Source organism: Trachypithecus francoisi, unplaced genomic scaffold (genome assembly GCF_009764315.1).
Source record: "Trachypithecus francoisi isolate TF-2019V2 unplaced genomic scaffold, Tfra_2.0 Lachesis_group11, whole genome shotgun sequence".
Lineage (NCBI taxonomy): Eukaryota > Metazoa > Chordata > Mammalia > Primates > Cercopithecidae > Trachypithecus > Trachypithecus francoisi.
The window spans coordinates 30,230,338-30,249,678 of record NW_022681456.1 but is presented as its reverse complement, the minus strand read 5'-3'; positions in this window follow the sequence as shown (position 1 = coordinate 30,249,678).

Sequence of the window (19,341 nt, the reverse complement as noted above, 5' to 3'; positions counted from 1 at the left end):
ACGTGACAATATTTAAGCTTTGATAAGATAGTTGGATGTTTCTCTTTATAAAACAGCTATGAATTAAGGCCAAAAGAAGATGGGAAATTCTAGTTCCTCTTTAGTGATTTTCTTTTACTGTTTGTATTTATTATTACTTTGTAGCTACACGTGATTGTAATATAAAGCTATCTGCCAGAATAAGGAAAGTAATCTACTCCACTAATTTATCTGCTCAGGAGTAATGAAAGTCAAGGAAGATGAAATCAAATTTCTGTTTTATTCAGCATTCTTTACAAATAGTTTTGTCACTTAGGAAAAATGTCTCATTATTACTTACAATAACAGTAAATAATAAACAGTATCTATGTTTTTTAATAATGGGCTTTTCAAGACCACAGACAGCTCAGAACATATTAGTTTCTTACACACCCTACCCAGTGTATATCATTTCATGGATAGATGTAAAATTTCATATACATTCTAATTGTACAATTTTTCAAATTTTTCTTTTTTCAAGACAGGGTTTTGCTCTGCCACCCAGGCTGGAGTACAGTAGCATGCTCACGGCTCACTGCAGCCTTGATCTCCTGGGCTCAAACAATCCTCCCACCTCAGCCTCTCTAGTAGCCAAGACTACAGGCATGCGCCACCACACCTGGATAATTTACGTATTTTTTGTATAGATAGGGTTTCCTCATTTTTCCCAGACTGGTCTTGAATTCCTGGGCTCAGGCGATCCACTCACCTCTGCTTCACACAGTGCTGGGATTATAGGTATGAACCATTGCACCCAGCTCAATCCTTATTTTCAAATTTATATTTTTTGTCTAAAAGAAAAAGATATGTTTGGGAATGCTAAGTCTTTAGTTATTTTTCCTCATTTTCAGTCATTGTTGGTATTTCATCTCAATTTTAATTACGCATTTAATGTACTTAGTAATGAGTGATAAGATTAGCTAAGATCTAGATTGTTCTCAAGTTGTTTCTTCAAAATATCCTTGACACTTTAAAGCAAAACTTGCTCTAATTGAGTTTGAATGTGCAATAAAATGGAGATATAGAGAAGAAAGAAATCTATAAAAGATCAGATTACAGTTTCCTTTTTTTTTCAAGTTTCATGTAAACCAAGGAGGCGAAGAGGCGTCCTAGAGTTTCTCCTCCCCTCTCCAATGAGGGGAGGACCTCCAGGATCAAGAATTTTGAATGGAGTTAAGAAAGAAAACAAATATGGACAGAGACAGTCAACAGGCAATTGGATGTGAATTGGTATAAGTAGCTACATCATTTAACCAAAACCCAGTTGCTAACGAGAAAAACCTAAATCAAACCAATATGAACAATAAGAGAGAATTTGTTGACCATCTATGGAAAAGTACAAGACTATATAGCTTCAAGAACTGTTGTATCTGAGTGCTCACATTATATACTATTAGAACTTTTTTACTCCCTATCTCTCAGCTTAACTTTTCTTTACAATGGCTTAATTCTCAGGGAGGTTTTCTCCTTATGCTAACAAGGTGGGCTCCACTAGCTCCAGGCCTACATTCTATCAGCATAGCAACTCCTAAGAAAAATTTCAGCAAATCTTCTGCTGTTTCCACTGTGTTTAGGGGATTGGACACACTGATTGCCTAGGCCTGAGTCATGTGCTAACTCCAAAAACTACAAATTGGATGAAACCCGGAAGAATCACATGAACTGAGAGGAGGGGAGGAGAGTTTCTTCAAAGGAACTATAGGTGAAATGAATGACAGAAAAGTAAAAACAATAGATGTTTGTTACTAGTGCATCAGTTTGTCACTAGTGCCATAACAGAAAACCACAAGCTGAGTGGCTTAAACAACAGAAATATATTGTCTTACAGTTCTAGATGCTACAAGTCCAAAATCAAGGTGTCAGCAGCGTTGGCTCCTCCTGAGGGCTGTGACAGGAGGATTCACAGTAGCACCCCAGTCCTGTCCCCTGAAATCATTCTGTCCTCTTAGGCCTCTGGTCTCTGATGGGAGGGTGTTTGCTGAAATGCATTCAGGGCTTTTTTTCTCCTTAATCTTGACAATTAGAACCTCTAATCTCTCTAGCAAGCATTTGCACCACAGCACCCTTGGATTTCTCTCCTGAAAATGCTCTTTCCTTCTCTACCATATGGCCAAGCTGAGGATTTTCCCACATTTTTACACTCTGCCTCCTTTTGAATTATAAATTCCACTTTCAGATCATTTATTTGCTGCTGTATTTGATCATAAGCTGTTAAAAGTAGCCACACCACATCTTGAAGACTTTCTTGATTAGAAATTTCTTTCACAAGACACCCTAGGCCATCACTCTTAAATTCAGCCTTCCACAAACCCTAGAGCATGAAAGCAATGTAGCCAAGTTCTTTGCTGTGGCAGTGTAACAAGAGTGATCTTTACTCCAGCTCCCAATAACTTCCTCATTTCCATCTGAGACCTCATCATCTGGGCCTTTACTGTCCCTATCTCTATCAGCATTTTGATCACAACCACTTAACTAATTTCTAACAAGTTCCCAACCTTCTTTTATCTTTTTTATCTTCTTCTGAGCTCTCCAAACTCTTCTAACCACTGCTCATTATCCAGTTCCAAAGCTACTTACACATTTTCAGGTATCTTTATAGCAACACCCCACTTCTTGGTTCCAATTTTCTGTCTCAGTTCGTTTTTGTTGCTATAAAGGAATACCCAAAACTGGGTAATTTATTAAAAATGATATTTATTTGACTTATGGTTCTGCACACTGTACAAGAAAGCATGGTGCCAGCATCCTCTTCTGATGAGGGCCTCAAGTTTTGTCCACTCATGGCAGGAGGCGAATGGAAGCCAGTATGTGCAGAGATCACATCGCAAGAGAGAAAGCAAGAGAGAGGGGAGGGAGGTGCCAGGCCCTTTTTAACAACCAGCTGTCAAGAGAACTGATAAAAGTTAAGAACCCATTCACCCCCATCTCCAGGAAGGGCATTAATCTATACATGAGGGATCTGCCCCCCATGACCTGAACACCTCCCATTAGGACCTACTTTCAACATTAGGGATCAAATTTCAACATTTTCAACATTAGGTTTGGAGGGCATAAATATCCAAACTATAGCACCGTATTATCAAATAATGTCACATTCTGACCTTGTTGGAGGTCTCCAATATATTTTTTTTTGTTGAGGTACACAATTTAACCCATAATATACCTCTATAAGGTGTACTTTTTTTTCTTGGTCGAGATTACCTCTGCCCTTTTAATTTAATCATTTGTTACAGGAAATGCTTTTCACCTAGAAAGTTTTCTATTGGTAGGGACCAGGCACGGTGGCTCACGCCTGTAATCCCAGCACTTTGGGAGGCCAAGGTGGGCAGAAATCACGAGGTCAGGAGATCAAGACCATCCTAGCTAACACAGTAAAACCCCGTATCTACTAAAAAAATACAATTAGCCAGGTGTGGTGACAGGCGCCTGTGGTCTCAGCTACTAGGGAGGCTGAGGCAGGAGAATAGTGTGAACCCAGGAGGTGGAGCTTGCAGTGAGCCGAGCTCAAGGAGATCAAGCTACTGCACTCTAGCCTGGGTGACAGAGCGAAACTCTGTCTCAAAAAAAAAAAAAAAGGACTTCTATTGGTAGCAGATGGAGTAGTTCCCCAGCACTGTACCCTCCAAACCCAAAGAATACAGTTAACACATAGTTTATGGGAAGCAGGGTTTTTTGTTTGTTTGTTTTTCTTAAGATGTAGATACATGTTTAGGAAAAGGGATATAATATATAAATAAATGTGTATAAGTTAACTTTGTAATAGTTTAATAATTTCCAAATTGACATTCCTAAAAGATCTCCATTAAAAGGAGTATTCCCTAGTTAAAAAATTTGGAAAATGTTTCTTACATTATTCCTCTCTTGAATATTATGGATATTAGCATATTGTGATAAATTGATTATAGTGATGTCCCAATTATTCAGCTGTCCCTACACCCAGGTCCTTTGCAATGTAACGTTGGGAGTTCCTTTTATCCAAAAGTGGAATATATTTCCTACCCCTTGATCTATTTTTTGTTTGGCTATGTGTCTTGCCTTGGACTATAGAGGTTATTCAGCTTGATGCTCTTGTGCTTTTCCACCCCTCCTCTTGCTTCTCTGCTGTTCTGTTCCAGCTAGCCTGCTGGAAGATGAAACATATGCAACAGAATCAAGTTGCCCTGTCATCGTGGCCAAGGCTACGCTAGAGCAGTCAACTGCCAGACAATTCCAAGACATGTAAGCAAGTCGAGATCTGCACACCATATAGTCAACCTGTAGACTTATGGGCAATAATAAATGGTTGTTGCTTTAAGCCATCAAGTTATTGGGCGTGTTATTTAGCATTTTTGTGGCAATAGATAACCCACACCTGTATCAAAGCTTCCAAGAAGTCCTGCATAAAGAAATACTTTAACTTGGTTTCAACTAGCACATTCCAAATGTACCATTATAGCATAACTATTAACTTCCAGAAGAAAAAATATTGTGGAACTCTATGTTGGAAAATTCTTCCATTGTCATATCCAGGAATGACAATACTAAACGATTTTTTTAAATTCCTAGGTTATTGATTACCATCTATGGTGGAGGCAGTGAATTGACTTTTAGTATCCATTTAAACTCTATGCTGTATGATTCATGACTCTGTAAAGGTCGCAAATATAACCAATATATTTCTCAGATTCCCTTAAAGCTACTTTTTAAAATGCACATTAGTTTCCCCCAGTTAGATGCTCTTGTATGAGATTTGAAATGTGAAAGAGAGGCAGAGCTATTGTGCTATGTTTAGCCTTTGTTGTTGACAAGCAAGGTCTTTGGGACTTTCTTTTTCTGAAGCAACATTCCAATGTCTAGTTTTGCTTCTGGATGTCGAGAGACACTGGGAGTGGCATCAGCAGTGGCATTTTGTTTTCTCCATTACGACCATCATAGTATGTTCTTGAATCAACAGTTCCAGAGAATATGAAAATAACAGCCATGATGTTGGCACCAGTTTTCTGAGAATCAATCCTGGAGGTCAAGACTAAAGTTTTCTTCTTCAACTCTCCCAATGAGGTACTAAGTAACCAGATTTCTATATAAAACCTCTTTCTGCATAAAATAAATTGAGAGGGTTCTCTTTCCTGCCTTAACTGATGACAGAACCTATATTTAACTCGTTTGAGTCTAAGATCCCTTACCTGTAAAAATTACGGTTAATAATACCTTACTTGAGATAATGGGTAGCCTTGTACCTTGCAAGAGAGCAATTGCTCAAGTAAGGGAATTCTTCTAATATGACATGGCATCTTTTAGAAGTACTAACTTTATGTTTCTGTTTCTTGCGTATTTTAGCAGGAAGAGGAGCCAGTAACATACATTTGTTACATGGAAAACGGCAATTATTTTTATTCTTTTCTCATCTGACAAGAGCAAATGTCATTCGTTTTCTGCCATCATGGCAAGGAAAATGCATTTAAAAGAACACAAGGGTAAGAATAAGATAACTCTTACTCTGTAAGGCTGTTGCTACCCTGATATGGTTTGACTGTGTCCCCACCCAAATCTCATCTTGAATTGTAGTTCCCATAATCCCCACGTCATGGGAGGGTAACTGAATCATGGGAAAGTTACCCTCATGCTGTCGTTGTGATAGTGAGTTTTCATGAGATCTGATGGTTTTATAGGGGACTTTCCCATCCTCCTTCACTCTGTACTTTTTCCTGCTGCCACTATGTGAAAAAGAAAGTGTTTGTTTCCGCTTCGATGATGATCGTAGGTTTCCTGAGGCCTCCCAAGCCCTGTGCAACTATGAGTCAATTAAGCTTCTTTCCTTTATAAATTGCCCCATTTTGGGTATGTTATCAGCAGTGTGAGAACAGACTAATATCCCATTCAGGGTCTTTATACCATCTGTTATTTCCTCTTTTTGCGATCTCTCTCTGTCTCTGTCTCTCTCTCTGTCTCTCTCTCTCTCTGTGTGTGTGTGTGTGTGTGGGTGTGTGTGTGTGTGTGTGTGTGTATGTCTGTGTTGGTACCTTTCCCATCAATATTTACACATATTTGAGTCTTTTTAATTAAAAAAATAAAATTCTCTATCTATTCCATTTCCCATTTTCCTGCTTTTCACAGACAAAAATCTTGAAAGTGTTGACTACATTTGCTGCCTTCATTTCTTCCCTTCCCATTCATTCCTCAACCCCCAGAAAGCCAGCTTCTATCTTGTTACTTCCACAAAAATGTTCTCTAACATCAGCAGCTACTCACATCACTTGGCTGCATATCAGCTCTCAACTATGTGCTCCCTAAGCTTCAACTGGCAGAATTAACCACCCCCTCCCTTTAGACACATTTTTTCCTTCACTCAACACAACAGAGACTTCCTGCTGTTTATGGAGAATTTGTTTCCCTTTCTTCCTGGCCTTGTAGCTAGACTACATTTCTCACTCTCTCCCACACTCCTAGAGACTGAATTCTACATCATCTATGGGATGATTGGGAGTAATGTATGTCATTTCTGAACTGAAGCTTTTAAGAAGTGAGGAGGACCTCCTGTGCTCTCTTTTTACCATTCTACTGACTGAATGAAGACAAAAGCAAGGGGATGGTAGCTCCAAAAGACAAAAGAACCTGACGAACCTGGGTTCCTGATTCACCATATGGAGAAGTGCCACCCAAGAACGAGGGACATGTTTACCTCAGACTGACATGTAAATGAGAAATAAACCACCACAGTGTTTGAACATTGTGTGTGTTCAATGTAACACACACACACATTACATACATATATATATATTATAGCAGCATAGCTTACGCTACTAATACTCAAAGTGGTGTGCCGTTGTAATAAAAATCTAAAATATATGGCAATGACTTAGCGTTTGGTGTTCAGATGGCGAGGAAACAGAGCGGCCAGAACAGATGTCCCAGATGCTGAAGAAAAATGCTTGCTGAAATGGTTGCCTGCAGCAATTAGAAGGCAGAAGTACGTTTGGAGTCTATTGCTCGGAGCAAAAATTTGTAAATGCCCGATGTTAGTGTGTTTTGGTTGATTCTGGGTATATTTCAAGAGCTCCAAGAAAGAGATGCTCCTCAGGCAAGCATTGCAAAGAAAAGAAAGGGAAGAGAGACAGTCCAGAAATATGGAGGACATAGGGGTGAAGAGTTATTTATTTCTGGATCCCAAAGTGCAGAAAATATCAATGAGAAGATGTTGAATAACAAAGGCCCCCAGAAATTTCTCAATTAACAAGAATTGTGGTGGAATTCAGATTAAGTTTGCTGTCTTCCTAGACATACCTACTGCTTGAGATGGCCTCCAGTTAGCCAATACTAAGTTGAGAGGGAAAGAGAAGTACTGAGGGGTAAAATAAATAATAAAGCAGAATTTAAGACCATGTCTAGGGAAGAATTTTGATTTTGGTTGCTGGCTTGCAGAACTGGCCAAAAGCATGTAGATCCTAGAACATATATTTAGGGTCAAATCAAGGAGCCTCCTCTACTACTAGGTCAAGGGTTTCATCAATGCTAAGGACAAGAGGCAGTTAGTTTACCATTCTTCTCTGTCTTGAATGGAGGCTTTTTATTGCTAGTAGTCTGCCCTTGTTTCACGTCATATACAGGTTGAATATCCTTTATTTAAAATGCTTAAGACCAGAAGTGTTTCAGGTTTTGAATTCTTTTGGATTTGGGGAAATTAGCATATACATAATGAGGTATCTTGGGGAACAGATCCAACCCTAAATACAAAGCTCATTTATTTTTTATATATACCTTATATACATAGCCTGAACGTTATTTTATACAATATTTAAAATAATTTTGTACATGAAACAAAGTTTTGACTGCATTTTGACTATGACCCATCGCATAAAATCAGATATGAAATTTCCTGTTTATGGCATCATGTAGGTGCACAAAAAAGTTCACATTTTGGAGCATTTTGGATTTTAGATTTTCGGATTATGGATGCTCAACCTGTACTGAGTGTTTTGTGTGTGTGTTGGTGGGGAGCTTACATAAGGTCAAATAACTTACTTTTGGTTTAACTTGTTTACAAGAAGCCACGTGGACTTGATGAAGAAGGTTGCACATCTACCCAGAAGATTGGAACTTGGAGCTAGATGTGGTAAATAGATGAGGCTTTGGGTCAGGGCATAAATGTGCTTCCTTTTTGGAAGATTTGAGGGGCTGTTGTGGAGAGTTGTTACAGCTACTTGCCCCGCATCTTTTTTCCTTTTCAATGCAGGAATAAATGTCTCCCACTGATGTGTTGCTTAATCATTTGGTCTCGCATTGCCTACTGCAGAAATTCACTCCTGACCCAGGCTGGCCATTCTAAATATATCATCCTGGACCCAGTAATGAGTTCATGGTCAAGCACTTGTCCCAAACAGGGCCAACAACATCCTCACTTAGGGATTTATATGGATGCCAAGCAAGTTAACCTACTTATGTGATTTCTAGTATTAAGAAAAATGTTGGAGTTTGGTGGGGGGGAGAACATTTTTACTGTCAAATAAAATGAGTCTACCAAGAAAAGAGCCAATACAGCGGCAGATAGGGCTGATAGATGCAGTGAGAGAGACAGAGTCCTAATGCTGTTATTTGAATCCCTTTATACAGCTGTGTTTGCAATTAGAGTCACCATTTGGGGTTCCTAGTTTAGACAACAAATGCTTCTCTCTCTGCCTTAGCTAATTCGGATAGAGTTTTGTGATTCTCAGCTGAAAACATTTTAAACTGTCATAGTATTGAAGCTTGGACAAAAACTCAGGTTTTCTGATTTCAATTCAGGGCTCTTTTCCTCACCTCATGAGAGTTATGAAATAACTGTCACTTAAAATTAATAAAAGACTAGTGAGGAACTGTGGTAACAAAGACACTAGCCAGGCAGTAAGATCAATATTTGCCAAGAAACAAAAACATTTCTTTTCTGGACAAGTGGAATTGCACAGCGCTGGGAAGTTGTGGGAAGTCTAACTACAGGGGAGGCACCCTAGCTTCTTACTCAGCATTAAGACAAGTTTGGTCAAAATCTTATGGTGGCGTTTAGACCCTAGTACCAAATAGCCAATCAGTGGGAAGCCAATGGCCAGGTAGTGGGAGGACCTTCGCCTGAGATTAATATCGTAGTAGTAAGAGTATAGCTTTTATACCTACATAGCCCAAGTTCAATGACAGTTCCTTCACTTACCAGCTGCTGTGGTTTAAATGTGTCCCCTCCAAAATTCAGATGTTGCCAATGTCATAGTATGATGAGGTAGAGCCTTGAAGAGGTGGTTTGGCTGTGGGGACTCCTCCTTTGAGAATGGGATTAAGACCCTTACGCATAAAAAAAGACTTCATGCAGCAGCATTCAACTCGCTTTACCTTCTGCCTTCCATGTAAGGACAGTGTTTCTCCCACCTGGAGGATGAAGTAACAAGGCACTATCTTGCAAGTAGAGAGCAGCCCTTACCAGGCAATCAAATCTACCAATGCCTTGATCTTGGAGTGTCAGTCTCCATAACTTTGAGAAATAAATTTCCATTCTTTAGAAATTACCCAGTCTCCGGTATTTTTGTTATAGCAGCAAAAACAGACAAAGTCACAAGACACAGGGTGTTTGGGAAAATTCTTTAACCTTTACAAGACTCAGTTTTCCCATGTGAAAGATGGCACATTACTCAGCGGGGTGCAATAAAGATTAAAGAGATATATTTAGAATAATTTTTGTCACATAGTAAGAGCCCCTGTATAGCTGCATTTATTATTATTGTTACTATTAATGATAATCTTTTTCTTTCTTTTTTTTTTTTTTTTTTTTTTGCTGTTGACTAGAGGGAACAATTCAGCGTGCCAGTTGAGGTCCCAAGAGCCTCAGCCGAGAGAAAAACAGAACTACTAAGTTTAAGGCTAATGAGAGAGGCCAAGTGTATCAGTTTTTGTCCTTTGAGAAGCAGATACCAAAATGGAATTCAAAGTGCAAGAGATTTACTGGGGGGAAGCACATATGAAGGATAAAGCTAAATGGGTGGGAAGACTTTCTGACCACAATGCAAGTGTGATGTTTGTGAAGTGAGGGAGAGAGGGGATAAAACAACACAAGGTTGAAACAGCTTCAGTCTGCAGTGCAGCTCTGAGTAAGGCTCAGTCCAGAGCAAAGATTGCCTGTTTGAGGAGCCCCACATTAGGTAGAGAGGCCCAGCTCCAGAGCCTTCGTTGGCCGCAGCCTCAGTGAGAATACTACTACAGTGGATCTCAGAGGTGCAGCAGCTGGAGGCTGTCAGCTAACTACACTCCTCACAGCAGGTTCTCTTTTGCAGGGAGATCTGAGCACCATGCTCCCATGGCTGCATGCCACTCCTAGGATCATTTTCCTGGGAGGGCTTTTTCCTACTCAACATCTCCAAGGTACTTGGCAACCTGCAAGGCAAACAGGCAGAAACAGGAGCAGAGCCAGCCTGATTTCTCCTCTTTCTGACCATTTCTCACTACCTCCCTAGCCTAAGCCAATGTAATATTTGGCTTATATTTATTTTATTAGTTATTTTTATTATTTGCCTCCTAAATGATTGTCTCTGCTTGTGTGCTGGACCCATTGTTCAGTCTATTTTCAGCGTGACCTCCAGAGCTATCATTTTGATATGTCATATGATAATATCCTTTACTCAAAACCCTTCACAAACTTCCATTTCACTCAGAAAAATTCTTGTAATGTCCTGGTTCTGTGTGACCTCCCATTGCCCATGGCCCTCTTCTCTTATTACCTCATTCCTTGCCCACCCAGCCCCAGCCCCATTAACGGTTGTGTTATTCCTTGAACAAGCAAGAAAAGCTCCCAGCTTAGGGTTACCTACCACTCCCTCTGCCTGATATGCAGATGATAGCAGATTTATTCCCTCACCTCCTTCATGTCTTTGCTCAAATGCCAACTTCAGTGAAGCCTCCACAATCAACCTGATTTAAAGTTGCAACTTCCCTGTTCCTATCAAATCCTTTCTAGGTTTATTTCTGTCTAGAGCACTTACCACCATGAAATATACAGTATCGTTTTACTTATTTTGTGTATTTTCTGTGTCTCCTGCTAAATGTAGACTCCATGGGGGTAGGGATTTGGGCTTGTTTTGTCCATAGCTGTGAATTTTGTTGGATGAATGAATACATTCTGTAAATAGCAGCAGGAAGCATGTAGGTAAAACCCAGGACTTCCCCTGGTGAAAGAAGAGAAAAAAAGCACAGCATTTGGAGTCAGTGAGTCTGGGTTTGAGGTGTAACTCCAGCACTTACTAGTTGTATGACTTTGGAAAAGTCATTTATCATTTGTAAGCCCTGTTTTCCATATCTGTAAAATAGAGATAACAATAAATACCACGCTGTATTAGTCCGTTCTCACATTGCTGGTAAAGTCATACCCAAGACTGGGTAATTTATAAAGAAAAAGGTTTAATAGACTCACAGTTCCAGTGTCTGGGGAGGCCTCACACTACTAGCAGAAGGCAAAGGCACATCTTACATAGTGGCAGACAAGAGAGAAAATGAGAGTCAAGCAAAAGGGATTTCCCCTTATAAAACCATCAGATCTCATGAGACTTATTCACTACCATGAGAACACTATGGGGGAAACCTCCCCCAAGATTCGATTATCTCCCATTGGGTCCCTCCCACAACACGTGGAAATTATGGGAGCTACAATTTAAGATGAGATTTGGGTGGGGACACAGCTAAATCATATCACTTCCTAATTGTGAAAACTAATGAATATAAGAGGACAGACAGCACAGACATTTTTGTTATGGTTTCCATGGCCCGACAAGCAGTGGCATGTTGAGTTCCTCACACTAAGGTGTTGAAGTCATTGACAATTTCTCCAGTGACATTTTATAGCTTTGGGTTTGTTATTATTAACCAAAGGCTTTGCCCAATCCTAGCTGCTCTGACTCATTCACTCTGTAACCTGAAGCAAGTATCTGGACCTCAGTTTCTCCATGTGTAAAAAAGAGATGATTGTATCCTCTATTCCTAACTTGCAGAGATGAGGATCAAATGAAACTCAGTGTGTGAGATCCATTAGAAACTACTACATGAATGCAAATGATTCCTGGGTTGGTGACATGGCTTCACATGTTTGAGTCTGATGTCCTCAGCTGGAGTAAAAGAACCTGAGGATGAGTCATGACTAACAGTGTTTCTACGCCCTCATCCCTCACAAGCCAATTTATCCAACTCAACCCTACTGCAGGCTCTTTTTTTCAGTGCCAGTTGTTTGTTTGCGAAGAATAGACTTTGTGTATACTTTGAATTCCTTATGCATTTCTTTTAATCATCTTTTCTTAATCTGTTAACTCTGCCCTGATCTTTTAGGCTAATATATTTGTGTTTGAGCTACCTTCTGAAATAGTTTTTAAGTGGATGTATTATGAAAGACTGACTAGTCAAAATGAAGGAAAATATTTCCTGAACTGACATTATCTCAACTTAGGATTTCATGTTAGGCTATGATTTAACACACATAGCTATCGTAAGTAATGTGCTTTTCAGTTCCTTTATTTAAAAGCTTTATAGTTTTATGGCTCTGATTACCTCTTGCATGCTTTTACCTTTTTTGAGAAAGGCTGTTCCTCCTGCTGTTTCAGCTTGCTGTCCCAAATGGACGTGAAACAGGGCACCATCATGTATACGTGAAAAAAGATGACCTACATATATGATGGTACAGTATGGTATTAAAAGTACAATTTCAGCCATTTCTTCCAATTAAGGCTAAAACGTCTGTGATTTCAGCCTCCTATTTGAAATAAAAGTATAACGATAATTGGAGCACAGAGCTATTCACCACTGTACTTCAATCTGGAAATAATTGTCTTTGTTCAATTAGGAATCTGCATTTTCATGCCAATCTTTACAGATTATTTTGAATGGAGAATGCACTCTGATTAAGAGCTATCCTTCTTAGGAAAAAAAAAAGTAGCAGTCTGGAGTCCTTATCCCCTTGTTAGATTTAACATTTTGTTTTTCCCTAACAGACTGAGAAGGATGTCATATAGACAACTTTTTAAACTTATTTATTCAATGTGGCAAAAATCTCCTGGGGCATTCATATATGGCTTTATTTTTTTTTAATTCCATAAAGGTGATTCTTTAAAGTTAGTCTTGGAAAAGTGTCAATTGGTCTGAGGTCTTCAATTGATTTGTCATGTGAAATTGATCAGGTTTTTTATGGAGCAAATATGACCACTATATTTTTGAAATCAGTAGAACCACTTATCCCCCTCAGTGATCTTTAAACAAGGTATCATATATAAGTCTTACGAAAAACCTTCAGAATTAAAGATTGTTATCCCTATTCAACAGACAAGGGCAATAAAGGTCAAAGAGTTTATGTGATTTTCCCAAAGCCATTCAGTGATTCATGGGTGAAACTAGAGTTAACTGCAAGTCTCACTGGCTTGAAAGCCAGTGTTCTCTCATGCTTCTAGTAACTTTTTCTTATTAATTTAATATAGCCAAAGTAAAATGATGAGGGGCATTCTTGTTAAAAATGACAAGATGCTATAGCCAGAGCTATGAAAAATGCCAACTCAACATATGTCTTTGCTACAAACCACCTCCTCCAATAATTCTGAAAAAAAGCCTGTGTTTAGCATTTCTTGTTGAAAAATAGCATACAAACTATGGAAACATATTAACACAATGTCGACTTCCTTAAATAATATAAGGTACTATCCACATCAATATATGACTTAATCATTTTTTCAGAGTAAATTCCTTTAGAAACAAGGCCATATCTTCTCCGTTTTTGTATACCTTCAATCAAATGCTGTTATTAGTTGAGAAAATGAAGGACTCAGTCTCCTAATATCCCCAAGAGGCAGTTAGAATATACAGAATCTATATATTACTTACATATCATCTATGTGTATATACATTAACATATACACACAAGTAAAAAATCCCATCAGTGCAAGAAGTAAAACTCTGGTCAGACCTTTCATTATTCCTTTTAGAAACGTTATACAGCATTGTTAATCTCAACCTTTGATGCAAGGCAATTCCTCCTCTTTAATAATACTCTGGTAAACTTACACATGAGTGTTTTTCTATTCTTCTCTGTCTTTAAACATACCATTTTGTAATGACAAGAAGAAAAGACTTACTTAAGCACCTGGATGGAAAGCGATAGCTAACCCAACTTTTCTTGTTTAAAATATAGAGTTAGTATTTGAGCGATTTGGGGTCAAATGGGACTTGTAAGCAAAGGTGGCAATAACTTCAACATCTCATGCTGAATTTTATTCCAGTTATGGAGTGTTTTTCTGGGACTATGGGTTGGTGAGAGAATGTGGCACGTGCTCTCTCTTTCTTTCTCTCTCTCTCTCTCTTTTAAAAATGTATCTACCTGCTACATAGGCTGTGGCAGATGTGGAGATAACTTTCCAGTAATGACTGGAAGCAATTTTCCCCAACTTCACAGGAACTTACCATCTGGTTCTGAGGGCCAGAGATAACTCAGTCTCTAAGTTAGCTCAGTGCCCAAGAAAAGATTGATAAATGAGTCTGATTATGCTGCCACATAGCAGTGTCAATAACACATCACTGTTTGGTCACTCCAAGTGAGCTCTTCAGATGTCTTCAGAAAAGACAGTGGAGCTCTAATTGAATTAACCTATCTCAAACCCAAGCACATTACTTAAGGCAGAGGAGGTCAAGCTTTGTGAAGGTAGTACAGAAACAGTAAAAATGTATTTGCATAGTGTGTGGGTCTTTTTCATCTAACCTTTGGTCTCATACTGTCAGATTCAATTTTGGCCTTGAGTACTCTAGAATAAATAATTTTGCCCACGAAATTTTTCTTCCCAGTAACAATGTTTGGCCAAAGTTGAAAAATCACTAAGCTGCCAAGCCAATGTGCTCTGTGGCTTAAGAGAAAATAGGTGTGTTGATCAAGCAAAGGGAAGATATAAAACTATGACATGAACAATTTAGCCCAAAGACAAACCTTTGCAGAAAAATGAATATTGTTCTTGCTCTAAATATCTGGAACGGCTACTGAAATTGCTAAAATATACTAGCTAGTTTCCCTAATCTCCATGTGGTTTTGTCACTGTGGCCATAAACATCTTGGAGTGATTATTTGGTATAGCCAGCATTGGAGTGGATGCTTAGCATGCAAAACATTTACCACAGGCTAATTTCTCAGGCCCCCTGAGATTACAGGCAGCAATGACAAGATGACATAATTAAATTATATGGTACAGCATTAAGTAAGAAAGTAAACATACAGGCTCTGTCTCTTGGGAGAACATCAGCTTACACGTTTTTAAAGATGTCATATTTAAAAAAAGGTCAATAAACTGAAGTTATCGCAGCTTGAGGAAATAATACAGTTCTCTGAAGAAAATAGTTTCTTCTCTAGAAGGTGTATAAGGAGAAGGAAACCTCTTAAGCGGAGTAAAGACTACTTATCCCTTTTCGATGTAAAGAAAATTACCAGTATTTGTAGGGTGGAAAGTGAGGGAGATGAAATCTTAAAAGACTGAATGTTCATTTCCCTCCAAAACTCATACAATGAAGCTTTAACCCCCGAAAGCGATGGTGTTTGGAAATGGGGCCTTAAGGAACTACCTAGGATTGGATTAGGTCATGAGGATGGGGCATGTATGATGGAATTAATGTCCTTATAAAAAGAGGAAGAGACAGGAGATCTCTCTCTCTGTCTCCTTCTTCTCCCACCCACCTCACCACCTTGTGCAGATACCAAGAAAAGGCCTAGTGAAAACATAAGAAGAGGATGGCTCTGTGCAAACCAGGAAGAGGACTCTGCTGGCAGTGCATCTGCTGGCACTTGGACCTTTGACTTCTCAGCCTGCAGAACTGTGAGAAATAAATGTTTGTTAAGTCACTGTGTCTATGGTATTTGGTTATGGCAGCCCAAACGAAGACATGGGGCAATGGTCAACATCGTTTTAAGGTGTGTCCTACTACCGAAGTCTCTTTTCTCTTCACTGGCAGATAAAACTAAGCAACCATGTTTGTACTATGTCATGTCCCTGCTTGGACCAGGACAGATTCTTGAATCAATGTTAGAAAATCTATTGGCCGGCCCACAACCAACCAAATTTTCACTCTTGAAAGTGCTAAGATCATGGCCTCTAGCGTAGGGCCAGTCCTGTGGAGAGGCAAAACTAAAAGCAAACCGAATTGAGGAAGGGGCAGAGGTGATGAGTGAAGAAGAAACAAAAGGCAGGTACTCCATAGAAAATTAATGGTGGGCAGACATCCACAAATGCTGAGTCCAGTTCCCAGTTTTTTCCCGATGAGTCTCATTTGAACCTAATTTCCTTTTCTTTTCTTTTCTTTTTTTTTTTTTTTTTGAGACAGAGTTTTGCTCATGTTTCCCAGGCTAGAGTGCAATGGCGCGATCTTGGCTCACCGCAATCTCCACCTCCCAGGTTCAAGCAATTCTCCCACCTCAGCCTCCCAAGTAATTAGGATTATAGACATGCGACACCACGCCCAGCTAATTTTGTATTTTTAGTAGAGACAGGGTTTCTCCACATTGGTCAGGCTGGTCTCGAACTCCTGACCTTGGGTGATCTGCCTGTCTTGGCTTCCCAAAGTGCTAGGATTATAGGCGTGAGCCACTGTACCTGGCCCTAATTTCCTTTCTAAAGGAATGTGTGAGGGTGCCTCGTATAACACTATAATACTCCTCACTTCCCACACTTTTTTTTTCAGTTAATTTCAACAAGTTTTTATTAGCTTACAACTAAATAATCCTTGAATAAGATAAAGGACAAGCATTTAAAGATAATATTCTTGGCATATTAAAATTATAGAAAGTGGGAAATAAGGAGGGAAAAGACGTAACACTTGTTCAGTGTCTTTCATGTGACACATATTGTGGTGGTAGGTGTACTAGATATTTTAATCTTTTCAGCAGCTGCATATCTCAAGAACATTTCAATTGGAATTATACAGATGAAGCAAATGTGTCTCAAAGAACTTAATAAACTTGCTCAAACTCCTGAAGTATCAGAATTTAAACTCAGGAGTGCCTGGCTCCAGAATTCCTTTCCTTAACACTAACATCAAACTTTGGAGCAAGGCAAATATTGTGACCTGGTGACAACCAGACTCTTCAACAAAACAGTGAAGATATAGGTTACCAGATTTGAAGGTTGATCTCATGTGTCAACTTGGAGGGTGTTTTTGGGTGAGATTACCACTGAAATCAGTGAACTTTGAGGAAGTTGATTGTCCTCCATAATATGGGTGGGTCTCATCCAGTTAGTTGAAGCCTTGACTAGAACAATAAGACTAGCCTCCAAGAGTAAGAGATAATTTTACAGTAGACTGCCTTCAGACTTCTCTTGTGCCACTGGCTCTCCTGGGTCTCTACCTGCCAGCCTTTGGACTGGAACTGCACCATCGGCTCTCCCGGGTTTCTAGCTTGCTGGTTCACACTGCAGATTTGGACTTGCCAGCCTCCATAATTATGTGTCAGTTCCTGGCAATGAATTGCTTTCTTTCTACATAAAACCGTCTTATTCATTCTTTCTCTGGAGAAACTCGACTAATACACCAAAGAAATGTTTGCTCAGAAACCAAGATTGCTATTCCAAGCCAGTTCTGAAGTGGGTAAAGGATTCTAGCTGGGGTGTTTGATACAGCCCTTTCTGTCTTCTGATGCTTATTGTTGGCATAGTGTACTTATTTCCATCTTTTTATTTTAAACATATTTACATTTTTATATCTAAAATTCAGTAGTTGAGTCTTACTTTTAAAATTTATTTTTACTGTTTTTGCCTTTTAATTGAAGTGTTTACTTCATTAATATTTAAATTATTATTGATATAGTTAGATTTAGTTCTACCATCTTACTGTTTTTTTTTTTTCTGTTTTGTCCCTCTGTTTTTCATTATCTGTTCCTTCTAACCTGACTTCATTGAATTAATTGTAGTTTTTGGAATCCCATTTTAATTCATTCATTGGCTTTAAACTCTTTGCATTAATTTTGGTTGTTCAAAAAATATATATTGAACAACCAAAAATATTGTATATTATATTGTGAATTACAATATACATCCTTAACTTTTTACAGTCTACTATGAGTTAATGTTGTGCCTTTATGCAAAATGTATGCAACCATAAAGACACATTTATTCTTCCTGTCATGCTTTATGGTAGTTGTGGTACTATAATACAGTACATATGCTACCAACTCTAATGACAATGTTACAATTTGGGGATTAGTCCTATGTTATTTTTAAATAATTTAAAAGTAAAAACAAGTTTTTTATATTTACCCCCAAATTTACTGTTTTCAGTCTCCTTAATTATTTCCCAAAGGCACGTTTCCCTTTAGCCTGAAGAATTTTCTTTAGCATTTCTGTTGTACAGGTGTGCCTCTTGTAAACTCTCTTAGTTTTCTTTTGTCTGAAAATGCCTTTATTTTGCCCTAACTCTTGAAGAATATTTTTGGTAGATATGAAATTTTGGATTGATTTCTTCGCTGGTGCTTTAAAGGTGTTCTGCTATCTCCTGGTCGTCATTATTTCTGGTGAGAAGTCAATGCCATTTGAATTCAAGTTATACAGTGTTCTTCTGTTTGAAATGTGTCATTATCATCTGGTTTCCTTCAAGATATTCTTTTTAGTTTTGGTTTTCATCAGTATGACAATAATGACTTTAGATATAATTTTCTTTTCATTTATCCTGCTTAGTGTTTGCTGAGTTTCATGACTGTAAACTTGTGCCTTTCCCCAAAGTTGGAAAAATTTCAACCACTATATATCTAAAATATTTTATGTCCTGTTCCATCCTTCTTTTCCTCTGGGACTTCAATTACATGTATGTTAAACCTTTTGAAATTGCCTCACAGTTCTCTGAGGTTTTGTACATTTTCAAAACCTTTTTATCTCGGTTCTTCATTTTGGAACATTTCCAGTGATTTATCTGTAAGTTAATTGATTCTTTTTTGTTTTTTTCGTCTTTAATCTGAGTTAAACCCATGCAGTGAATTTTTACTGCATATATTATATTTTTAGGTTATAAAATTTCCATTTGAATTTGAGAGTTTTGGTTTCTTTGCTGAGATTTTGACTTTTAGTTGATTGTGAGTATAATAGCTGTTTTAAAATTTTTGTGTAATAATTACAAAATCTGAGTAATCTCAGAGTCAATATCCACTGGTTTTCTCTTCACTATGGGTCAAAATTTTCCTATATTCTAAATGCCAAATAATTTTTAACTAGATTCTGGAAGGAAATTATTAATGATACATTGTCTAGGCTCTGGATGGTGTTATATTTCTCTGAAGAATATTGATTTCTGTTTGGTTTACTAAGCAGTTAACTGAACCGAGCTCAAATTGTGAACTTT